Below are 17,283 nucleotides of genomic sequence, written 5' to 3'. Positions count from 1 at the left end.
CCCTCATCCAACAGCAAGCCCTCTGTATACTTCTGACTGAACATCATATACTTCAAACCCCCAGGTGCCTCTGTATTTTGCCATTCTGAATGCCCTCCGGACATACTACCTTCAGTCAATGAACTCTAAAATTACTTTACAGAAGTGAGCTCAGAATTCCAAATTCAGTTTAAATATTATGGAATCAATTCCAATACATTTTTATCCTGAGCAATGGAGGTTATAGGATGGTAAAAGAATGAGAAGGAGAAAAGCACACACCGATCTGATCTTGGCAAATAAAATAAAATAAGATAAGATAAAATAAAATAAAATAAAACAAAACAACAAAAATAAAATAATAAAAAAAATAAAATAAAATATCAGTATTGTCCTGATCCCCACCAGCCAACTGTTCCGTGGAGCCACTAATCCTCATCCTCTGACAACCAATCCCAGAAAATGTCTGGACTTAAGCCCCATGGTTGAACTTTATATAATTTTAATTGGCACGTCATCTCATGAGACTGTCAGGTAACTTCCTACCTGTAGATTAGGCAGTAACTTCATCCTAGAAAAGGGTGAAGAGTGGTGGAGGTCAGGTGCCATTTCCACTCTCAGATCTCTTTGAACTTCATACTAAAGTAATATTGTTTTCATAATAAACCTGGAAGACTCTGGGCTTTATGAAAGGCTCCATCAGAGAGTATGTCATTTTAGGAATGAGACTGGCACTTGAGAGAAGAGCGTCGGCAGTGCAGGTAGAAAATACGTTCATCTTTTTACTCCCCCTTTTAGGAGTTTATTCTTTTGATTTTCAGTCTTAGCTTTTTACCTGCTGTGTTCTGGTGCTAAGACTGCCATAACAAAATACCACAAACTGTGTGGCTTAAACAATAGAAATTTATTTTTTCACTGTTCTGGAAACTGGAAGTCCAATGGCAGGATTGGTTTCCTCTGAGGGCTCTACAGGAAGTATCTATTCCAGGCCTCTCTCGATGGCTTTGTAGAGGCCACCCTTTTACTGCCTTCTCACATGGTTGTCCTATGCACTTGAATTCCCGGTGTCTCTGTGTGTCCAAATATCTTCTTCTTAAAAGATATCAGTCATATGGGGTAAAGCCCACTCATATGACCTCATTTAACCTCAATTGCCTCTGCAAAAAACTCTGTCTCCAAATACAGTCCCATTCTGAGGTACTGGTTAGGGCTTCAACATATGTCTTTTGAAGGACCCAATTCTGCCCGTAACACCTGCATTCTCCATCAGTACTTTTGGACATCACTTACTTATTCAACATTTTCTGTGTTACAAAAACATCCCACCCTCAAAGAGATACAGACATATGTGAAAAATGAAACAAATGCTGTTTGGACAAAACATGATTCAATGTCACATGTGCATTACAAGAATTTAGAACATAAGAGAAGTCACCGTGGACTAGGGTTGACCTTCCATTTCATGATTAGGATTTGGACAAGTACAGAAGACATGTTGAGTTTTAGAGAAAGGAAAGGGGTCATATTGGAAAAGGTAAAATGTACCACCTCTCACCGCATGATTAAGGGATTGTCAATATGGAGAAGAGGGACGGTTGTACAGGAGGGTCATAAGAAAGAAATTTAGTAGGGCAGGCCACATCCGGATGGGCAAAAGGGTTTCCACAAACCTGGGGGCTTAACAACATAAAACTATTGTTTCAGGGGCACCTGGGTGACTCATTCAGTAAAGCATCTGCCTTCAGCTCAGGTCATGATCTCAGGGTCCTGGGATTGAGACCCACATTGGGCTCCCTGTTCAGCGAAGAGCCTGCTGCTCCGTCTCCTTCTGTCCCTCCCCCCACTTGTGCTCTTTCTATCTGTCTCTCTCTGAGGTAAATAAATCTTCAAAAAAATTTTATTCTTTCACATTTCTGGGAGTTGAAATTTAATGTTGACAGGATTAATTCTTTCTGGAGCCCCTGGGGGAGAATCCATTCCATACCGTTCACCTAGTCTCTGGCGGTTGTGGGCAGTCCTTGGCATTCCTTGGTCTGAAGATGCATCACTCCAATCTCTGCCTCCATCTCCACACGGGACTTCCCTCCCTCTATCTTTTCCTCTTTTGTAAGGACAACTGTCATTGAACCTAGGGTCCATTCTAAATCCAGGATGATCTCATTTCAGGATCCTTAAATTAATTATCTGCAAAGATCCTTTATTCAAGTAAGGTCACATTCATAGAAAGGGGTGGTTAGGATTTAAATAGGTTTTTGAGGAATACAAATCAACCTCCTACAGGGGATTAGACATAAGGTTTGTTATAGGATAGTTTAGACAACACCTGTGGTAATATTGTATACTATGGAATAGAGAGAAGGACACACTGGGACCTGGTGAGAGAATCGTGGAATTGTTCTAATGCCTAGTTCTGAAAGGAAGGGTGGAGAAAAAGTGAACTGTCACTTGCTGAGTGCCTAGTATGTTCCAGGTACCATGTATATCATACTCTCCCTGTTTTGTCTCATTCACCTCACAGAAGAATCTCCTAGGGGAAGAAGAAAATGGGAGAACTGAAAGTCGTTTGGAGATTGGGCCTGGGCAACCTGGAGATTGAAAATACCAAACCCAGGCGTGAGGAGGTCCAGAAAATGGGCTGGTATGGTGAGGGAGGTGATGAATCAGTTCTGAAAGCATTCATTTTCAGGAAGCATTTCAAGTTTCAAGTGTATCGCGGGATCAGATTGTAAGAAAGAAGACTCAGAAGTTGTCTGAGCCTGCCAAAGGTTTCCAGGCAGACGTGGCTACGTTGGGATCCAGGGAGAGGCAAGCCTCTGTGAAATGATGTCACCACATTAATTAGGCTGATAGCATTTCGGTATGGCCTCACCTCCAGAATTCATCCTACTTCCTGCTGACAGACAAGGACCTGGATGGTTTTTAGGACCCCCCTCAATCTCGATCCATCGTTCTGAACTTGCCTCAAATCCCCTCAGAGTTTCTCCTTCCAGCGCACTGGAGGCCATCTGAGTCTGTGAGTCGTCAATATCCCAGAACACAGGAATCTCAGTGAGGAAACCTGTGCGGTGCTGGTGGCACCAGAGGAGATCAGCTCCTGAGGAAGCTTGTGATTGCCTGAGCGAACAGATCTAACTCAGGGGCTTTGGGAGTGTATTAATAGCAGGTGATGTGAAAAATTCCATCAGGTTACACAAACCTCCACCACCAACACAGGATCGGGGGCTGAAATGAAAGTTTCATTTGAATTGGTCATGAAAAGAACCACAGAATGTTTCTCATACTTCTCTATTCCCCCTGAAGTTTTGTGATAGCTTATTTGCCAGCCCGTCTCCTCCCTGCAATGTGCATTCCTGGACGGCAAGAACCGTGACTTTTCTTTTCTTTCCTTTTCTTTTCTTTTCTTTTCTTTTCTTTTCTTTTCTTTTCTTTTCTTTTCTTTTCTTTTCTTTTCTTTCCTTTCCTTTCCTTTCCTTTCCTTTCCTTTTCTTTTCTTTTCTTTTCTTTTCTTTTCTTTCTTTCTTTCTTTCTTTCTTTCTTTTTAGTCTCAGGGGTAGAATTTAGTGATTCATTACATCAAGTGCCTTCCTTAGGGCCCCTCACCCAGTTACCCATCCCCCCCCCAAGAAATACTCAGTTTACTCCCTATAGTCAAGAGTCTCTTAGGGTTTGTCTCCCTCTTTGTTTTTATCTTATTTTATTCTTCTTTCCCCTCCCCCATGTTCATCTGTTTTGTTTCTTAAATTCCACATATGAATGAAATCATATGATAATTGTCTTTCTCTGACTGCATGTCTTAGTTGTTTTTTTTTTTTCCAAAGATTTTATTTATTTATTTGAGAGAGAGAGAGAGTGAGAGAGAGCACAAGAGGGGAGAAGGTCAGAGGAGGAAGCAGACTCCCTGCGGAGCTGGGAACTCAGTGCGGGACTCCATCCCCGGACTCCAATCTCAAGGATCACAACCTGAGCTGAAGGCAGTGGCTTAACCAACTGAGCCCCCCCTCTTTTTTTTTATTTGTTTCTCGTGTCTTTAGCACGGGTATAGGTGGGGTTTATGGGACTTAAAGCTTTTATGATTTAGGGGAGACTTCCTTAAGAAAAAGTATACAAGTTTAGTATAAAAATGGATATTTATTTGGAATAAGAATTTATATATACATATAAAAAATAATTTTTACCATAAATACCACAAAATTCAGAAGAACAAATGTAGTATTTTAAAATACTACATGTCAAAAAATAAATAAATAATTAAAAATAAAATACTACATGTCTAACATATCTCTATAATTCCTACATTTTTGGCTGCATGTTTTCTCATCATCTCTTTGTATAACAATGACTCTGTAATGCAATATTCTGAAGGAGAATGGAAAGATAATCTAGTCTTTCCTCTAACACAGTTGACTGGATTTGTTTTTATTCTTGATAGTTGTGGGGCTTAAACCATGAGACTTCCACATACAGATGTGGTTTTGGTAAAGGGCACAAGAGGTAATACAAAACACAGGAATTCTGAGAAATTCCAAACAGTTGCTCCGGAAAGAGAAAAAAAATATGCATGGTACATTTATAAATTATGAATTATTAATTATGTGGCATTATCAAATTTATTCCTAACAGAAAAAAACTTCGGTTTTGGTTAGGCTTTGGTAAAAATTGATTCTCTCACATTAAATTTTATACAGCTGATGATTGGAAAAATTCCCCACAGACTGGATTTTGGTTCATACATTTCAAATCTTGTTTCTCATCTTTACCACATGACTCAGGCGCTACATGACATAAGCCAAGTGATGTTTGCATTTGAATTCAGCCTCTAGTTCTGCACTTCAGGTGACCATGCCCAGTGAGTTGGCTCCCTGTATTCCTTGCAGCCATGAATCGCTAGCAATAACTTTGTGTACATAAAAACCCTGAGAAGAAACATAAATATATCCCATTAAATCCAATTTAAATGTAACACCAATACAACCACATCTTACCCAGTTCCGGGAACTGCCCTCAGCAACTCAATACAACCTGACTTGAGGGGAAATGTGGTTGAGGGGAAGTTTGAGTAGAAAGAAACAGAAGTTGAATGGGTTGTTATTAAGATATCTGATTCCTTCAAATTTTATACAAATGTACAGACCTGTGGCTCATGGCCCATGTGACTAGGGAGCCCTAAAGCTTAAGCTGAATTAACTTCTTTGTAAATTTGCTTCTGGTTTCTAGTATTGATACAGAGCCATTAAGTCTTCAATAAACCCTTGTTAAAGAATGAGAAGGTGGGAGAAAGGGAGAGAAAAAGGGAAAAAAGGAGGTGAGAAGGGAAAAAAAGAGGGAGGAAGGCTGTTTAAACTAAATTTCAAACATTAACTTTCAGGATCCCCAGTTGTTTTAATCCATAATTGGGATTTTTATTCTATACAGAATGGCTGTTTCTCACCAGCTCCACTCCTATCCTGAATTTGTCCCATTCTAAACTTCCTTCTAGAGTGTACATGGCTTGGGGAAGTGACAAAATGCAGCCCTCCTGGTGGGGTCCGAACATGAGGCTCCCCATTTGTGTTCCCTTAAATGTTAACTGCCACTCTGTGGGGAGTCAGAGAGGTGTCCTCCAAAGACTATCCCCCTAAACTCATCACCTTTCATCCTCTCCCATGTCTCGTGATACCTCTTTTACTATTTTTGATGGACTATAGGCTTTGGAAGGTGTTGTATAGTCTATAACGTGTGGTTGGACAGTAAGAGAAATTTCAGATATGAAATTAAATAATTTCACATTATTTAATTTGCTCACATTGACTTGAAGCATTGATAGATTTCACTTAAACATTACTAATTTCAATCTTCATTCAAACAGGGCAGCTCATCCTATAATACAATCCCTTGGTTTATTTTTCTTCTGTTCCCTTTCCCCAGTCCACCATGATTCTGCCAAGTCTAGAACTGAGCTTTTTGTGCTTAAACAACTTTGATCTTTTTCTGTCTGAAATCCGAGTCTACTCTTCTTTACATTAAAATTCTTCATAGTGAAGCCATCCAAAACATACTTAGAGGGGCTAATGTACTCTGTCCTTGGAATTTTCTTGAACAGGCTTCCCCATTCTCTGTCCTTAAGGCTCTGGGGTATTTATTTCCAACAATTTTCATCTGGTATTCCTTTAAATCCCCTCTAGTACCTGTTAGATCCTCCAAAATTGCTCTGCTGATTATTTGGCTTTCTATTTCCAAGTCTTTATTCTTTCCTTCATCTCAAAGCCTCAAACTTCTCTAAAATTCAACAAAAAAAATTCTACCATTCAAGTTTTAAGATTCTCTGTCGTTTGAAGTACACCTCTCTGATTTTCCCAGGCAAAATTAGCATGTACTATTTCTCCCAGATCATCTATAATTGCTCTACACTTCAGTCCACACCGTAGTCTCTTTGACCCACATAAAGACGTTTACTACTAGAAAGTGATATTATATTCATATTAGTTTACATGTATTTTAATCCATTTATTTAGACTGCACAGCATTGAAAGGTTTGAGGTACTGAAATTGGAGCTCAAAAATGTCATCTTGTCTATGTCCCTGTAACGAACTAGTGACTCAAGTTTTATTTACTTTTTTTAAGATGAGGGAGTTTCTCATTCAGGTTTTGTCATCCTCACTCCTAATATCACATCCTCACTCCTAAAGGAGTCTTTTCCCCTCATTTTAGCATATTGTTGTCTTCTGGAGGCCTTCATTGAATGGATGTGTTCAATGGTCTGAAGGAAAATGAGGATATGGAACCCCTCTTAATAAGTCTTCAAGTAATTGGTTTCACAGAAACTAGACTGGGCATGCCTTCAGTCATTTTCATTAAGTGTTCCTGAACTTCAAAGATTCCAGAAGGTTGGATGATACCTGTAAGGTCATCTGGCCCAGGACCTTGTTTGATGTTACAAAATGTTGAAACACCCTGTGCTTGAAGGAAAGTATGTTACTTCCAAAGCTTTTCATTTTTTTAACTTTTGAGAATGCTTGGGATATTTGTTGTCCCTATTCATTGTCCTTATTTGTTCCTATAGAAATTGATATTTGTTTCCCACCTTTAGTTCTGTTTGTAAACCTTGGGGCCACTTGAATTCTACCATTCTACCAATTCTACCATTCAAGGGTAATGTGTCTTTCACATACTATTTCAGCAAGTGTTTAAATATAGCTCACCCATATTCACTGTCTTTTGCATACTAAGCATCTCTTGAGCAATTTTTCATTTAACAAGATTTTGGGTCCTTTCATTCTGGCTTTCTCCTACCTCCTTTTAACATACTATAATTTATCAACAGTCCTTAAAATATAGCATCCCTACTTAACAATTACCCTTGAAGTGAGAAAGGAATAAATCAGTGCTGTAATTTTAGATGTTCAATATCAATCAATACATCACAGACCTGTAAGATCTGTGCGTATGTGTGTCCCGCCACCATACCATTAAATTGTGAACCTATTCAGGAGTGTGCTGGTAAATGTTTAACAACTGGCTCTCAAGGGGTTAGGGGTAAGGCAGACATGATTTGTAGCTTTTGCCCATTTCAATGGTGTAAATATTCTCACCATGTCCTATTTCAAGCTACAAATGTGTCATCACCAAATGTAGAGCTGGGAAGACATGCACAGGAAAACAGCATTATATAGTGTTCCCAGCAAATAGATACAATAGAAATAAATAATCTGCACAGTTTAGACAGTAGTAAAAACAAACCAAACCAAGTGATACATTTTGAGTATTTATTAGTTTGTTTTTAATATAATTTACTTAATTTTAAATTTGTGTAGTTTAATTTTTAATAATGACTGTGTTTGACAACTAGCTTGCAAAATTCCTGAAAATTCAACAATTAGTTTGCAAAAATTCATATGGTCATATATCATATCACTTATTTACTCCAAATGACATTTTGAAACATTTGTTTATGTGTGACCCTGCTTAACTAAGTACCTCCTACACCTTCCTGAAACTGTCTAGTTTCATTGTTGATTTTTGTTTTATTTTTTCATCTGGGTAAAATATTGCATATGTATTTTTATTTATTTTTGTCTTATTAGATTCAACCAATTATTTCACCCTGCCAATAACTCTTTAGATCCTAATTCTGTCATCCCATATTTCTGTCATCTTTATCCCTTCTGGCTTCATGTCATCCACATATTTGATGAGCAAGCTTTATGTGTCTCATCCAAGGCACTGAATTAAAAAAAAAAAAAATGCTTGACAGGACAGGGCCAAGGACAGAATCCTTGGCCATGCAAATAGAATTCTCCCTCCACACAGGCATCAAACCATTAATCAGCTTTGATTCAATGAGATATTTGTCTACTTAATAGCCTTTGCATCCAGTCCAAATTTCTCCACCTTGTTCGTAAGACTCTCAAGAGATTATTTACAAAGTGCATGACTTTGTCCAGAAACCTTCACTTTCTTCCTTCTCATGTCAGAGGAAAAGATTACCCTCCCCCTATGCAAAGCTGAGCACTTTCTCCAGGAGTCATCAATTATGCCTCTTTTTTGTCTATTCAATCTGCCTCTTCTTCCACCTCCACCCCCCTAACATGTGAACATAGCATATAAACAGTGCCGGAAAAATCTCTGTTTCTCTCCTCCGCTTTCGTTTCCCATTCGGAATATTGCAGATTTCCATTTTTTCTCACTTTTCTTGGGCTTACTATTGCATCTCGCCCCTCTATTCTCAGCATGACCGATACTGTGACCTTGTTCCACTTGGAAAGTGAATGCATTCAGGTGAGACTTCACTCATTTGCTGCTTTGCCACCTTCAGACTTAATCTGAACCTGGCAAAGTGGAGGTGGAAGTTTCCCCTGCATATCTGGAATGGTCTCTTCTCAAAATTCCTCAAGATCTTGGTTCTCCTATTCCCTCTCTTATCGCAACCCCCCTGAATCTCCAAGCCTCATCTTTTAAAAGGTTCTAGCTTCTTCCATTTCTTCAAAAATAAAATGTCCTTCACCTCTAGTCCTGCATCATATTCCACCATCTTTACCTCTTCACCTTCTCTTCCATTCTCATTTATTGGTGATTTGTCTTTGTGTTCACCAATCCATTGGCTCTAATTAGGTCCCCATAGTTGCCATCACTTTCTCTCTCTCTCTCTCTCTCTCTCTCTCTCTCCCTCTCTCTCTCTCTCTCTCAAACACACACACACACACACACACACACACCTTTTCATTCCTTACCTTACAAGGCTTCTCTGCAGCTTCAAGACTAACCACTCCTTGTAGCTTTTTATTTTTTTTTCGTTTAATTTCCTTTTATCTTTGTTTCACTGACACTCATTCTCCTAATTTTCCTCCTCCAGCTCTGGATGCCTCCTCTTTCTTCTTGTCAGATCTCTCTCTTCCTCAATCACCACTTGCCTGGGCCTTCTCAGCACTGCCCACAGCTTCCTCCACCACCACCACCTCTTTCTGCATGACTCCCAAGTCTGTATTTTCAGCCCAGACCTCGTTGGAATTCTGCTTCAAATACAGATCTCCATATGCATGATTCACTCTCCCAAAATGAACATCTTATCTTCCTCCCGCGTCCTCTCACCAAAATATGTACCTCCTCCTGGAATCTCTATTCTGGTTTATAGGACTGCCGCTCACTCACTCGCCCAGGCCAATAGTGTGCTTGCTTCCCCCTCACCACAGTCAGTCAGTAGGTCAGGAAGCCCTCGAGGTATCAATTCTTCAGGTTCTCATTTTTGAGTGATAGGTTTCTAATTACTTCCCTGCCTGTAATCGCTCACTTCCTTAATCTATCCTCTACCCAGAGCCAGAGTTATTGTTCTAAAACAACCACACCAGATCATGGACCTCCTTTATGTAATATCCTGCTTTAACTCCCAGTTAACTGCAGGAGAAAGTCCAAATGCCTAACCAGCAGGCGGTCTGCCTATCTACCTCTCCAGAGCCATCCCTGAACACCAAATTCAGTGCATTTTCCAAAGAGGTCTATGCCTTAATTATCTCTATGCCTTTACACATACTGACTTTGATTCACAGAATAATTTCCCCCATGTTGAGTGATGAAATTCTCATTCTTCCAAAAAACAGCTAAAATAATCTCTCTCCATGAATCATGATGACATTCCTCATGCCGCCATTTCTTATGTTACTATTCTTTCTCATACCCGCCCCTGTCGAGCACTTACCATACATTATTGATAGTATCTACTTACCTGCCTATCTTCACTGTTACATGGAAGTTAAGAAACTAACACATATCTTAAAGGAAGAAATTGAATTCTATTTATCTTTGCATCTCCAGTTCTTAGCACACACCCAGCATTTCTTAGGTAACTCAGCATATTTTCATTGAATGGATAACTTTTCCTTACTTAATATTTTATACTCAATCAAAGAGAGATACATGGAAAGTAGCATGACTTATTCTTGATGAATAGATCCTGGCTCTTTGGGATCAGTACTCTTTCATTTATGTTCTCAACCCAAAATTTCAATATTCAACTCTAGATACCAATATTAAATTCCTTAACTTGTGAGATAACTTTCTTTTCTGTTTTCCTTTTCTCTCCCTTTTTAATTTTTGAAAACAGACCTAAAATTTTTCCAGGTTCAACTCTCCTGCTCCAGAAATGGTACTATAGATAAAACTCTGTCATTTGCATAAAAGTCTTCACTGTTGGGTAGAAGCTTTTGGAGTGTGTGTGTGTGTGTTTATATGTGTGTGTGTGTGTGTGTGTGTGTGTGTGTCTGTGTATGGTGTGTGTGCTGATACAAAACCAGGGACAAAAGAGCTATTTTAGACCTGTAAGTAATGAACTAAATCCAATTAAAGATGACTTTATAATGTCATTTCTGTATTTTATAACAAGAAATATTGGTGGTAGGTGATTGCATTCATTCATCTTATGGATGGAATCATTAGGGACCCAGGTTCCTTGATTTTCCTTGTTCTTATATCTTGAACTATTTTGTTCATTTGTTTATCAATCCCATGTATGTTGCCTCTGACAGTGAAATGGCTGCTGCAGCCCCTGGTATTATGGATACTTTCCAGACAGGAACAGGGAGTAAACAGCACCAATATTGCCCCCTTTTATAACAAAGTAACAACTTTTGCAGAATCCTTCAGGCACATTTTTGCCCTACATTGTATTGGACAGTTCTGAGTTGAATGACCATATCTGAACATCAGGGAGATTAGAAAAGTAACTATTTTACTTTTTTTTAGCCTCCACAGTGGAAGAAAAATAAGGGAAAAAGGGGCTGAAAATCAACTCTTGTTTGCCTTGGGGGATAAGATCAGATGTGACTGTCTGATAGCTGTTCTGTTTCCCAATATGTATTGACTTTTACCTTACATTACTCCATTGTCTTCTTAATTCAAAAATTGTACTGAACTTGTCTCTGGATAGTTTGACAATGTTTCTGTTGCCTTTCCCACCTGCACAATAACAGTTTTGAACAATTTTTCTCTCCATCTCTTCTGATCATTGGCATTTTTAAAAAAAAAATTTTTATTTGTTTATTTGACAGACAGAAATCACAAGTAGGCAGAGAGGCAGGCAAAGATTGAGAGGGAGAAGCAGGCTCCCCGCGGAGCAGAAAACCTGATGTGGGGCTGGATCCCAGAACTCTGGGATCATGACCTGAGTGGAAGGCAGAGGCTTTAACCCACTGAGCGACCCAGGCGCTCCGATCATTGGCATTTTTAAAAAGATTTTATTTGTTTATTTGAGAGAGAGAGAGCGGGCAGGTTGAGGAGCAGAGGGAGAAAGAGAGAGAATCCCAAGCAGACTCCCCACTGAGCATGGAGCTTGACCTGGGCCTCGATCCCAGGACCTGGAGATCAGGACCTCAGCTGAAACCAAGAGTCAGAGGCTTAACCAACTGAGCTACCTACACGCCCCTGGTCACTGGCATTTTAGTAGGCAAAATCTCATTTTTTCTACTCAACTTTCTAATCTCTTTAGATCCACTTACATTGTTTTGTCTTCTTTACCAGTGCTGATAAATAACTCAAAATTTAATATAATTTGCCGATTTTACTAGAGTTCTGCTTGCTTCCTTTTCTAGATCATGAATATAATACTAAATAAAACCCAATCGGGGTTGGTTGGGTGATTCAGTTGGTTAAGCATCTGCCTTCGGCTTGGGTCATGATCTCAGGGTCCCGGGATTGAGACTGGCATAGGGCTTCTTGCTCAGCAGGGAGTCTATTTCTCCCTCTCTCTGTGATCTCTCTCACTCTCACTCTCTCTCAAAAAATAAAAACAAACAAATAAAAATGTTTAAAAAAAACCCCAACAAATCAGATTGTATAATATTAACCTTTGAGTCATCTTAATGAAAATATTTCTCACCAACTGTACACATACACATTTTATAATTTCCTCACATATTTAAACCAAATCTTAAGGCTTTTCAAAAAGTTAAAGACCACCAGAACTAAAAAGAGCTTCCAACATTTTTCATTTGATAGGTCAGATAACTGAGACCGAGAAAGTCAAAATGAGAAGTTAGTGTTTGAGACAATGCTAGAAACCCTGGTATTCTGGTCTTCAGTGTGATGTTTTCTCCATTCGATTGGGGTGTGAGTGGGTTTTGCATGAGAAACATTTGAGATAACAGAAACCCTGGGTCAGTGGAACAGGAGCCAAGGAAATGGGCTGCATTATTAGTCCCAGAAAGGACAAGGACGAAGCCCAGCTGAAAATCATGGCGCAAGCTGAGGAATGGTTTAAGCGATCTTGGGCACAAGGTTCAATCTGGTAAGACAGGGCACAGCAGTGGGTGAGCCCTTGGGAGCTAGGCAGGTGGCAGTCATGATTCTGGGAGTTGTGCCCATATGTTGCAGAATCCCCGCCAGAAGGCTGTGTTTGGGCGAGGCTCCAGTTCCTGGAGTGGAGAGCTGACAGGTGCCAGGTGGGGTCCAGGCCCTAGCCAGATGTACTGCAGTTTGGAGTGTGGCTCCGGTCACAGGGAGGGGGCATGACAGTCCCGGGATGACGGGCTGCAAACCGTGGAAGAGGGAGTTAGGCAGAAGTAAGAGAACATGGCCATGGCCGGGGCCAATTTCCGGACACTGGCGATTCGCTCACCCAGGACTCGCTCGCCCGGAGCTTCAGTACAGTGGTTCTGGAAGGCTGTAAAAGATGCTTGGAAGGCAAGAAGAAAGCCCAACAACCACAGCTGAAATTTTCAGACCTCAGGTCTAGGGTTAGGATGTAGTTCAAAGTCTCACCAGCCTCTGGGTCAGCACTGGCTCAGGAGAGGAGGCGGGACCAAGCCTGTGGGTTTGCAGCACGAGTGAACCGATTCTCTCTGAATCAGGAGATCAAAGCGCGACACCCGGAAGTTGCTAGAATCCAATTTACACTTAATGTTTACCTAAAATTATTTTGGGGTGGGGGATAAAAGAAGGCATGTCAGAATCTACAAACCTCAATTTAGTATTTCCATAGGAAAAGTTTATCTTGCCGTTTAAAAAAAAAAAAAAAACATCTTGGTAGTAGGTGGTGTTCATGAATTCATTATCTACAGTGTGTTTACAGATATGTGATTCTTAATATAGTTACATCGTTGGTTTGTGTTAATTTTAGATCTTCTTTAGCAACACCTTAGTTCTCTGAGACTTTTAAAAAATAGAGACAGCATGGAAATAGCTGTAAGGACAGTAATAGGTATTATCAAAATATGTCCGTGGGAGATGGAGAGAATGCATGGCGGTCAGGATTCTGCAGTCAATACAACTGGGTCATTAAGGTGACCAAGATCACCAGACCATGAAACACTTGGTCCAATCATTTCATCCATCTTAATGACCAAAGCCAACCAACTGCACAATGATACAATCAATTGCTCAGTAACTATCCATTATGATGGCAGAAAACAAAACAAAACAAATTGGCAGTATTTTGATCAGCTTAGTAAAGCTACACAGACAAGATTGCCAAGCATATGCTGGCTCCTGGTTTTTGTGCCTTTTGTGGTCCAGATCCATTTCCCTCATTCTGATTACTTAGGAATACTCAACTCTCCCAAGTGTTTATCTCCAGCTTGCTCTTTGCCATTAGTTTTTGTCTACTTTACTTTCTTCAATTTATCTTGTTTGTGACAGATTTTTAAAGCAATCGTACTTCATCTTTTAAAGTCATCATTCCTTTTATATGCCTACTTATTTATTATGCCTTATTAGAAAATGTCTTTTTGTGTGTATTCCATTTTTTGTTGCTACATGTATGTATGAACTTTCTAATTAACTTTGTTTCTCTTTGGAAGCATTCACTCAAACAGAACAGTGCTATAAATTATGTTTTATATATAAGTCAAATATAATACATACATATGTTTTTTAAGCTTTTGCCTGGATATTTATTTGTTTACACATATATCTGCCTATGTAGTTTTTGGATGAGCTATAATCCTTGCCCAAATACTTAGACCATTTATTCTAGACATATTAGGGTTGTATCTTGCAAATGGATTGATCTATTTTTTCCTTCTGGGTTTATACTTAACCGTATGTTCAGCTTTAATTTTCCTGTGTTCCTATAGTGGTCAGCTTCTACTAAGTTTTACCATTGCTTTGGACTCCTTCTCTTTTCTAGGCTGGTCTACACAATAGTTAATCAAACAGAAGCTGAATATTTGGTAAACTAATAGTTGTTTTGTATTTGGTGTGTGTTTGGTGGGAAAAGCAGACTAACTTGTTTTCTTTAGTGATTTCTTTATTTTAATGAAATTATTAGAATTGCCTAAATGCTTTGGTACATGTAGGCACAGAAAATAATTTTGTGAAGCCTTTATTTCCTGAAAAAAATTTTTGACTTAAGAGGAAGTTTTATAGTAAAAATAGAGCTTTAAAAAAAAAGGCGGGGGGAAGGATCAGAATTGTCCCCATTTTTCAGGAATTAGCTTTGTAACCATCTGATAATTAGTTTGAGTGTTGAGCTTTTTGTGTTTTTAGGTGTGTATGCTATGTGCATGCATGCACATGCATGCATATGTGTGGATGCATTTTTTGGGGAGAGGCAGTTACCGTGGTTAAATGGTAGCCGTGGGGGACTCACTGCAATAACAGGATTAGTGATACAGCCTGTATGTGCCTCAGGCTCTGCTCTAAGAACAGATGGTAGTTGAGGTCAGGTGAGGTCAGGTCTAACCAATTGGAGCAGGGAACTGATTACAAGGATGAATGGTGGGCAGGTGAGGGTGTGATAAGGGTCAGAGGAGGCAGCTGCTATTTGGGGGTATTTGAAGTCAGAGAAACAAATTTCTAGGCAAAGCACTCAGGCGTATGGGTGGGCTCTGGAAGTGGGAGCTAAGAAAGCAGTTCAGACAGCAACTATCCATGGTCTGGGCAACTTCCCTGAAGTAGCTTTAACAAATTCCATGGTCCCTGTGAGATAGGAAAGATGTTGGGGTTCACAGCCAACAGACAAGAAAGAATTCTTGAGACATCTTTGGTGCAGAAAGGTGGTTTTATTTAAGCAAGGGGGCGGGACCTGTGGGCAGGAAGAGCTGCACTAAGGTCATGAGTGGCCCATTATATACTTTCATGTTGGGAGGGGATTAGGGATAGCACAAGTCTCCAAACCTTGTTTTGGAAACAAGGTTTCCAGGACCTTGAGGGGGCCAGCCATTGTTGGGAAAATGTCATTTATTACTTTTAAGTAAAAACTCAGTCATGAGACCCTTCAGATGTCTATCAGTGGGTCATATACTTGGCTGATGATTGCCAACATGTATCTTGGGGGGTAGAGATAAAGGAAGTTTCCAAAGGAATTTTTATATATTCAAGCAGATTCACAGGATTCTGGGGGTCTGGCTAAGATTGCCTTCTGCCGATAACAAGTATTAACACTGAGGCAGCTGAGTTACTCAAGGAATGTCACTCTGCCTTTCTTAAGGACTTGCAATGGGCTGTAAGTAGTAAGGAAATTTAATTTTTCTTTTGCCTTTGTTTCCCCCATCACATGCAGGCCTTTTATTGTCAAAGTTCCAGACTTCAAGGTTGTCCCTTCTATACAGTAGAACTTCAGTTAGAATAGCCAACTCAAACCTTTGTTCCCTGTATGGATTTCCTCCTATCCTTAGTCTGTATGACCACAGTCATCTCCATAATCTAAAGAGTGGTCTATCTCCATCTCAGACAGAAATACCATTTTTTTGACTGTGCTGAATTGGGCTATTCAGAGATGTCAAAGACTCTGAAAGTTTTGACAAGCTGAAGAGAAGGAAGTTTTACTCTTTATAAATACATGATCCATCTTTCAGGGAATCCATCTGTCTGAGTAGCTTGACCCAGGTTAAGGGCCTTTACACTTTCTTCCATACAAAATGATTTCCATTTGTCTTGGGAAAACCTGGACTTTATGGAGAGCTTGTGGTGGAAACAGTCAGATGGAGTAGATGCACTTACATCAACTAGTACTCAAGGACTACCTGAGGGATTTAAAAACTGGCTACCTTGCTTGCTTCAACAGGTGTAAGAGTTAAAGATTTTATGAAGTTCATACTCATTTCTTTTTTTAGAATATTTTTATTTATTATTTGAGAAAGAGAATGGGTCAGAGGGAGAAGCAGACTCCCTGCTGAGCAGAGAGCCCGATGTGGGACTCAGTGCCAGGATCCTGAGTTCATGACCTGAGCTGAAGGCAGACGCTTAACCAACTGAGCCACCTAGGCACCCAAAATTCATATTCATTTCATTAACTGCTTGGGAAAATACAGAATTTCTGCATATGTCACTGTTATGGTAAGTAGAGGAAGACAAAGGAATGGAGGATATAACATAATAAGAAATATAGTTGGTTTTTGTCCCCAGTTTTTGTCACAGAGCTCCTAAAACCTTTGGCTTTTCCTGAGTGATAAAGGGTTTTGTTGTTGTTGTTGTTGTTGTTATTCCTAAGAAGTTCATTTTGATCATCTCTGAGTTTATGCTAATGAGGTGGCTTAAGGTGGAGCCCTTAGATGGCCTCGGGGATGGGGGGCTGGTCACCAGAAAGACTAAACTGTGATGAGAGGATGGGAACTTCCAGCCCACCCCCCAGTTTTGGGGACAGGAGATTGGATTATAAAAACTTTTGAGGGGCGCCTGGGTGGCTCAGTGGGTAAAGCCTTTGCCTTCGGCTCAGGTCATGATCCCAGGACCCAGGGATCAGCCTCGCATGGGGCTCTCTGCTCAGCAGGGAGCCCGCTTCCCTTCCTCTCTCTCTGCCTGCCTCTCTGCCTACTTGTGATCTCTGTCAAAGAAAGAAAGAAAGAAAATCTTAAAAACAAAACAAAACAAAGCTTTTGAACAGTAAGGTTCAGAGAGCT

The sequence above is a fragment of the Martes martes genome (assembly GCF_963455335.1).
Source record: "Martes martes genome assembly, chromosome: 1".
Lineage (NCBI taxonomy): Eukaryota > Metazoa > Chordata > Mammalia > Carnivora > Mustelidae > Martes > Martes martes.
This window is presented reverse-complemented; position numbering follows the sequence as displayed.